Source organism: Erythrolamprus reginae, chromosome 2 (genome assembly GCF_031021105.1).
Source record: "Erythrolamprus reginae isolate rEryReg1 chromosome 2, rEryReg1.hap1, whole genome shotgun sequence".
NCBI classification, from domain to species: Eukaryota; Metazoa; Chordata; class Lepidosauria; order Squamata; family Dipsadidae; genus Erythrolamprus; species Erythrolamprus reginae.
The window spans coordinates 21,695,024-21,701,794 of NC_091951.1; the positions used below are offsets into that span (position 1 = coordinate 21,695,024).

The 6,771-nt window shown below is 42.6% G+C and overlaps 1 protein-coding gene across 1 annotated transcript in view; it reads left to right on the forward strand.

Annotated features, from left to right (window-relative positions):
- LOC139159240 (zinc finger protein 850-like) overlaps positions 1-6,771 on the forward strand; it is a 38,452-nt gene that overhangs the window by 16,439 nt on the left and 15,242 nt on the right. The window lies entirely within an intron of this gene.

Here is a 6,771-nt window from a genome sequence, read left to right on the forward strand (position 1 = left end):
ATTTCCCCCAACTTTATAGAAGACAGTGTCTTCCCTATATTTAATGCGCATAGTCAACCTATTTATTTCTGCCAATTCCATTATTTTGTTTATAAAATGAGAGTTAATAGGTGTAAATTCCTTTTTCCAATTTTGAGCATAACAGATTTTTGTGGCAGTAAGCAAGTGTATAATTAGGTATTCATCATCTTTTAAAATATTCATATCAACCATTCCCAATATAAGTGTTCCTGGTTCAAATTTGATCTCTATTTCAGTTATTTCCTTTATCCATTTCTATATTAATTTCCAAAATGATCTAGATTTCTCACAGGTCCACCACATATGAAAGTATGTGCCTAAATCGTCTTTACACTTCCTACAGTTTGGAGACATTCCATTATAGATTTTTGCCAGTTTAACTGGTATAAGATACCAGCGATAGAAAGCTTTGTAAAGGTTTTTTTTATATGCAGAAGAGATGGTAAGTTTTGAATTGTAATTCCAGAGGTTTTCCCATTTATCTAGCTCAATTGTGTGGGCTATATTTTGGGCCCATTTAATCATAACCTCTTTGACTCTCTCTTCCTCCATTTCATTTTTAAGGAGGCATCTATAAAATTTTGAAATTTCTTTTCCCTCCAGGCCTGTAAAGATTTTGTCAATTTCTTAATGTTTCTTAATGTAAACATTTCTTAATGTTTACTTGGTTGGAAGACAAATTTTCCCAAGTCAAATTTGTATTTATTTTGTAATTGAAAATAGGGCCACCATTCAATAATTACACCCACCTGCTAACTTTGTCCTTGGTTTCAGCTCATTCTGTTCTAATAATAATTCTTTATATGTAACAGTATTATTTGCCTCAATTGAGTTTGGATGCATTATTGCTTCTAAGGGTGAAAGTCATTTTGGAGTCTGCAAATAAAACATTTTCTTAATTTCCAGCCAATTTTGGATGTATGCCTCTAATATAATGATTTCTGAAATATCTGTGTATATTTTCTTCATTGTTCCATAAATATTTATGCCATCCATATTGTAAGTCGTGTCCTTCTATGGTTAATAGTCTCTTGTTTACTAATACTACTCAATCTTTTAACCATAAAGCAGTGGAAGCTGGATATCCTTTAACAATTTTTGGTAATTATCTTTTTTTATTGAAGTACATTTAGCTGTTAGCTTTTTTAACCGACTTGATTCCTATGCTTTCTTCCAATTCCTCTATGTGTTTTTTAGACAGATTTTTAGTTAACATCTTCATTTTATCTTTGTTAATTTTGAGCCCCGCTAAACTTCCAAAACGTTCCATTTCCCTTAGTAATTCCAATCCAGAAGTTAATGGATTCTCTATAATATAGACTATGTTGTCCACAAAATCTTGTGTTTTGTAATGTTGATCTTTAATTTTTAAACCTGTAATGTCTGGATTGGCTCTCACAATATTCAATAAAATTTCGATGTACAGAATGTATAATAGTGGGGAGATTGGACATCCTTGTCTGACTCCTTTTGATTTTACCTGTCTTATCTCCATTTATTAATATAGTAGCTGTTTGGCCTAAATAGAATCGAATTCAGTGTAAACACTTTGAAACTCAACTGCAGAAAATACGACTTTGAAACTCAACTGCAGAAAATACGACTTCAGCAACAGAGTGATCAATGCCTGGAATGCACTACCTGACTTTGGCTTCTTCCCCAAAGCCCAAAAACTTTAACCTTAGACTACAGTCGACCTCACCCCTTTCCTAAGATGTCTGTAAGGGGTGTGCATAAGTGCACCACCGTGTCTACCATCCCTGTCCTACTGTACTATTGTTCACATTTACCTATACTTATTTTGCTTTTGTTGATATTTATACCTGTTATCATGTACATGTTTTGAAAAATAAAATAAAAATATGTCCTTTAAAAAATAAACTTAGGAGAAAATATCCCACCCGTTTTTTCTATGTTGTTCTTGTAGATATGTATTTGTACTTTGTGCGTTGATTGAGACTCTAGAACAGTGGTTCTCATCCTGTAGGTCGCAACCCAGCGGGGGTCAAATGACCAAAACACAGGGGTCGCCTAACGCCCCGCGGCTACTGCCCAATGCTGCTGTTGCCAGCATGGTGTACGAGAGAGAAAAAGAGAGCAAGAGAGAGAGAGAGAAAGGGGGAGAGAGAAAAAAAGCAAGAGAGAGAGAGTGTGAGAGAGAAAGAAAGCAAGAGAGAAAGTGAGAGAAAGCAAGAGAGAGAAAGAGCAAGAAAGGGCGCGCAAGAGAGACACAGCAAGAGAGAAAGGGGAAGAGAGAAAGAAAGAGAAAAAGAGAGAGAAAGAGAGAGAGAGAGAAATGGAGAAAAAAGGGGAGAAAAAAGAAATGAGAAAATAATTGAGGCAGAGAATGAGAGGAAAGAGAGAGGAAAAAAAGAGAGAGGAGACTCTTGATTTAAAGCATGATAAAAAGCACCCAAAGAATAAGAGAGAACCCCCCCAGCTCTCCTCTGTTTTTGGAAAGGATAAGAGAGAGGAAAAAAACCAACCCTCACTTGTTTTTGGAAATGGTTCAAGAGTTTTTGTGATTAATCACTATGTTTAAATTATGTTGGATTTGCAGCAATGCGAATAGATAATGCAAATCAGGTATTTACATTTTGAATCATAATTGTAGCAAAATTACAGTTTTGAAGTAGCCACCAAAATTATTTTTGGGATTGGGGTCACCGCAACATGGGGAACTGTATTGCGGGGTTACAACATTAGAAAGATTGAGAACAACTGCTCTAGAAAAAGTGCAGAGAAGAGCAACAAAAATTATTTGTACTGGAGGGTAAAACATATGAAGAACGATTGCAGGAACTAGGTATGTCTAGTAGTTTAATGAAAAGAAGGACCAGGGGTGACATGATAGCAGTATTCCAGTATCTCAGGATTTGCCACGAAGAGGGAGTCAACCTATTCTCCAAAGCGCCTGAGCGTAGAACAAGAAGCAATGGGTGGAAACTAAACAAGGATAGAAGTAACTTAGAACTAAGAAATTTCCTGACAGTTAGAACAATTAATCAGTGGAACAGATTGCTTCCAGAAGTTGTGAATGTTCCAACACTGGAAGTTTTTAAGCAGATGTTGGATAATCATTTGTCTGAAATAGTGTAGGGTTTCCTGCCTAACCTGCTTAGGTTGGTCTAAAAGATCTCCAAGGACATTCCAACTCTCCTGTTGTTGTTTATATTGTTATTGTTGCTGTGGCCATTTTTAGCCTGGTTGTCAGTTAGCCATTTAGTTTGATGGGTATTCCCTTTTGCTTTTTGTTTTTTACAAATCCTTTTGGAAACATTTCTTCTACCATATATAGGCTATCCCTCCTTCTTTATTAGACCCCATTTTTTAAACCCTGCTGCATACTGTTCCTCTCTCTGGAGACTTCCTTGCAGGTCAATTTACAGAGGAACATGGCATTTAGTGGATATAAAACATCCTCCCTGAGATATGATGTTTGCTCTTGGATGCAGACCACAGGAGTGAAGTTGGCTGCCTTACAGCAGAGGTCCCCAACCGCCGGTCCGCGGACCGGCACCGGGCCGTTGGGGGTTTTCAGCCGGTCCGCGGCGCCAGGTCCCCCTCGGCCTTTCCGCACCACCAGCGGCGCTCCCCCCGCCAGCCAGCCAAGCCCCGCACCCGCCGGAACCGGCTCCTCGCTCTCCCCCCGCCGCCCGCCACGTTTGCAGGAGGTGGGGAGGGTCGGGCGGCCCACCAAGGCCAGGAGGGACGCCGCTGCCCCCCCTTCCCTCTCTCCGCCCGCCGCTGCGCCTCCTTGACGCCGAGAGGAAATGCCGGCAAAGGCTTTTCTCAGCGGAGGTCTTCAATGTCGGGGGCGCACGGGCGGTTGCACGCGCTCCCTATCTCCCTGCTAGCCCACTCGGAGTATTCAAAATAAGAAAAACCTTTGCCGGCAAAGGCTTTTCTTATTTTGAATATTCCGAGTGGGCTAGCAGGGAGATAGGGAGCGCGTGCAACCGCCTGTGCGCCCCCGACATTGAATATCACCTTCGCCGGCCCCACCTCTCCTGCAAACCCCCTTGCTGAGAGCCCGGGGCGAAAGTGCTCTCGCAAAGGTGAGGCGGGCAGGGCGTGCGCGCGTCACCGCTGAGAAGAACGGAGAACGAGAGTGAGTGAGAGCAACAGACAGCAAGATAGAGAGAAAGTGAGAAAGAGAGAGTGAGAGAAAGGGGGGGAGAAAGAGATAGCAAGAGAGAGAACAAGAGAGAGAAAGAGCGTGAGAAAGAAAACAAGAAAGAGTGAGAGAGAGAGAAAGCAAAAGAGACAGAAAGAAAACAAGAGAGAGAAAGTGAGAAGAAGAGAGAGAAAGGGGGAGAGAGAGAGAAAGAGAGGGAGAGGGAGAAAGAGAGAGGGAGAGGGGGGAGAGATAGCAAGAGAGGGAGAGAGAGAAAGAGAGAGGGAAAGGGGGAGAGAGAGAAAGAGAGGGAGAGAGAGAAAGAGAGAGGGAAAGGGGAGAGAGGGGGGAGAGAAAGAGAGAGGGAGAGAGAGAGGAGATAAAGGAAGAGGAGAGAGAGAAAGGAAGAGAAAGAAAGAAAGAGGGATAGAAAGAGAGAGAGAGAGTGAGAGATGCTCAGTGAGCCTTTCTTTGAAGTTGCCTTTCTTTCTTTCTTTCTTTCTTTCTCTTTCTTGCTTTCTTTCTTGCTCTTTTTCTTTCTCTCTTTTACCTTCCCTTCCTCTATTTCTTCTTTTCTTTCTCCTTCCTACCTTCTTCCTTTACTCTCCCCTTTCATAAGTTTCCTTGCTTCCTTCCTCTGTTCCTGTCCCTTCCCCCTTCCTTTCTTTCTTTCTTTCTTTCCTTCCTTTCCTCCCTCCATTTCTTGCTTTCCTTTTCCTTCCTCCCTTCTTTCCTCCCTCATTCCCTTCTTTCACTCCTTCCTCTCTTACTCTCCCCTTTCACACCTTTCCTTGCTTCCTTTGCACCCTTCTTCTGTTCCTGTCCCTTCCCTCTTTCCTTCCTTCCTTCCCACCCTCCGTCCATTCATTCACCCATTCCTCTCTTGATCGCCCCTTTTACGGCGCCGCTGACAGCTAGCTCCCCCCCCCCACCGGGCCAAGGAAAACTGGTCTAGCTTAAAGCCGGTCCCTGGTGCAAAAAAGGTTGGGGACCTCTGCCTTACAGTGTCTGGCCTAATGGTGTAATAAATCCTTGGGTGCGATGGGAAACCGGTTTTGGGATGTAGAGAGGTTTTGATTTCCACTGAGAGTCACCCTTAATAAAGATGACTGTGTCATTCTTCAAACCAGACTTGAAATTTTGGGCTCAGAAAAATTAGAGGTACGTTGCCTTCGATCTGATTTAAATGTAGTTCATAAAATCATCTGCCAAAATATTTTACCTGTCAATGAATATGTCAGCTTCAAGCGCAACAACACTTACAAGCACACAATAGATTGAAACTCAATAACACCTTGAAACTCAATAACACCTTCAATGGAAACGCCTCGAAACTCGACTGCAGAAAATATGACTTTAACACCAGAGTGATCAATGCCGAAAATGCATTATTTATTCTGTGGTTTCTTCCCCCAACCCCAAAAGGTTTAACCTTAGACTACAGTCGACTTCACCCCTTTCCTAAGAGGTCTGTAAGGGACATTCATAAATGCACCACTGTGCCTACCATCCCTGTCCTACTGTAGTATTGTCCAAATTTACCTACACCTATTTTGCTTTTGTTTATATTTATACCTGTTATCATGTACAGGTTTTGACAAATAAAATAAAAATATGTCCTTTAAACCAGAGGTCCCCAACCTTTTTTGCACCAGGGACCGGCTTTAAGCTAGACCAGTTTTCCATGGCCCGGTGGGGGGGGGGAGCTAGCTGTCAGCGGCGCCGTAAAGGGGCGATCAAGAGAGGAATGGGTGAATGAATGGACGGAGGGTGGGAAGGAAGGAAGGAAAGAGGGAAGGGACAGGAACAGAAGAAGGGTGCAAAGGAAGCAAGGAAAGGTGTGAAAGGGGAGAGTAAGAGGGGAAGGAGTGAAAGAAGGGAATGAGGGAGGAAAGAAGGGAGGAAGGAAAAGGAAAGCAAGAAATGGAGGGAGGAAAGGAAGGAAGGAAAGAAAGAAAGAAGGGGGAAGGGACAGGAACAGAGGAAGGAAGCAAGGAAACTTATGAAAGGGGAGAGTAAGGGAAGAAGGTAGGAAGGAGAAAGAAAAGAAGAAATAGAGGAAGGGAAGGTAAAAGAGAGAAAGAAAAAGAGCAAGAAAGAAAGAAAGAGAAAGAAAGAAAGAAAGAAAGAAAGGCAACTTCAAAGAAAGGCTCACTGAGCATCTCTCACTCTCTCTCTTTCTATCCCTCTTTCTTTCTTTCTCTTCCTTTCTCTCTCTCCTCTTCCTTTATCTCCTCTCTCTCTCCCTCTCTCTTTCTCTCCCCCCTCTCTCCCCTTTCCCTCTCTCTTTCTCTCTCTCCCTCTCTTGCTATCTCTCCCCCCTTTCCCTCTCTCTTTCTCTCTCTCCCTCTCTTGCTAACTCTCCCCCCTCTCCCTCTCTCTTTCTCCCTCTCCCTCTCTTTCTCTCTCTCTCCCCCTCTTTCTCTCTCTTCTTCTCACTTTCTCTCTCTTGTTTTCTTTCTGTCTCTTCTGCTTTCTCTCTCTCTCACTCTTTCTTGTTTTCTTTCTCACGCTCTTTCTCTCTCTTGTTCTCTCTCTTGCTATCTCTTTCTCCCCCCCCTTTCTCTCACTCTCTCTTTCTCACTTTCTCTCTATCTTGCTGTCTGTTGCTCTCACTCACTCTCGTTCTCCGT